Source organism: Anastrepha obliqua, chromosome 5, assembly GCF_027943255.1.
Source record: "Anastrepha obliqua isolate idAnaObli1 chromosome 5, idAnaObli1_1.0, whole genome shotgun sequence".
Classification (NCBI taxonomy): Eukaryota; Metazoa; Arthropoda; class Insecta; order Diptera; family Tephritidae; genus Anastrepha; species Anastrepha obliqua.
The window spans coordinates 50,384,052-50,385,755 of NC_072896.1; the positions used below are offsets into that span (position 1 = coordinate 50,384,052).

The window sequence follows — 1,704 nt, forward strand, 5'->3', positions numbered from 1 at the left end:
TGCTGACTTATGGAGGCTATACTCCGTCGATGGTCCCAATTACTTCCACTGTATTCATAGGTGGTTCTAAAGTAAAACAGACATCGAAAAAGTTGCAATAGTATTATATTGTGTATATTAAGCTACTACCGTCTGTCATCTCCACTACGGCCCTCATCATGCCCGTCCTAACGTATGGCGCAGAAGCGTGGACGGTGACAACATCCGATGTAGCGACGCTTGGAGTGTTTGAGAGAAAGATTCTGCGCAAGGTTTTCGGATCTTTGGATAAAGATACAGCGGCTACGAATGGGTACAAACGCTCCGGCTCTGAAAGTATTCGATGCGGTACCAGCTGGTGGTAGCAGAGGAAGAGGGAGGCCTCCTCTACGTTGGAAAGATCAGGTAGAGAAGGTCTTGGCTTCACTTGGTGTGTCCAACTGGCGCCGGTTAGCACGAGAAAGACCCGACTGTCGCGCTTTATTAAACTCGGCCAAAATCGCGTAAGCGGTTATCGCGCCAATTAAGCAGAAGACTACCGTTTTGTCCTCTAGGCGATATTGTGAGTGCTTCATTCAAAAGTTTGTGGTTGCCGTCGGTTTGTCATAAGCCATTCTCCTGCACTGCTGCTGCTGGAATTGTTGCATAGGTCTCTTAGGTTGCGCACAACCGCTGCCATTTTGAATATTAATTACTGTAAAATTGGGTTTAAATTTAAGCCCTTTTCATGAGGGAAAAAAACTACCATAAAATAGACAAAACCATTTATATTTTTATTAATTTCTATTTTGAAACATTTTACGTATTTAAATATTTCAAACAAAAACTACTTCTAAATGCGGTTTTAACTTGCGTCCCTCCGTTTGACACTGAAATATGTATGATACCCTGCTGTTTCGTGGGTAGACTTGAGGCACATTCGGAGATGCCGTGGATTACTTCAGAACTTGGGTGAAAAAAGAAAATTAATTAATACACACGTAACATAAATATTACACATAACATAAAAAATCATGCATACTTATATTCTTATCTCTCACTTATGCTTTACACATACATATACAGTATACGAGTAACATCTTCTTTACTTGAACATAAGCAGCTATGCGCTCTTGTGGCAACGACTGTTTATTGAAACATAGCCAGGGCCACATTGCGGCTCGATGGTGAGCACACTTTCCATAATATACTTATTTGGATTCTCAGTGGAACTTTTACTCGTTTGTTGTGGCTGCACTGAAGTGACGAAAATGCAAAATAGTAAAAATTTTAAACTCCAAATTAAAGCGCGCATTTTAACTCGATTTTCGATATTTCACCAACGGATCAAGAGCTGCTACGATTAAATGAGTAGCTCGATCGAATACTGTTTTACGACTAATTGTCTATTAATACATCAGTGCTTGGCAAATTAACACAATCAAATATTTTGTGTTACCACATTTTTTTTTTATAAAAAGGTATATTTTTTACTAGTGGTTTAGAGTTTAGATTGTTTCGACAGAAATGGAAAAATTATCTGCGCGAATCTAATAGTACGCCTTTCATTAGCAGTTAAGCAGTGGTAGAAGCTCTGTCAGCCACTACTTAGACATACTTAACTTAAGTCCACTTACCATACCAGCAGCACATTTTTTCCACTAGCCAAAACTCAATTCAGCTTAGAAAACTTAGACAGCTATAGGTTTTCGCTACTTAAGTGTCACATATTCCCTATTTTGAATA

General features: G+C 39.2%; 1 long non-coding RNA gene across 1 annotated transcript; it reads right to left on the reverse strand.

Annotated features, from left to right (window-relative positions):
- Positions 1-726: 726 nt before the first annotated feature.
- On the reverse strand, positions 727-1,341 carry LOC129247319 (uncharacterized). Its single transcript, XR_008582549.1, has 2 exons — positions 1,001-1,341; positions 727-925 (listed from the first exon to the last, which is right to left on the reverse strand). It is a non-coding gene; the product is annotated as an uncharacterized LOC129247319 (long non-coding RNA).
- Between the last annotated feature and the right edge of the window lie 363 nt (positions 1,342-1,704).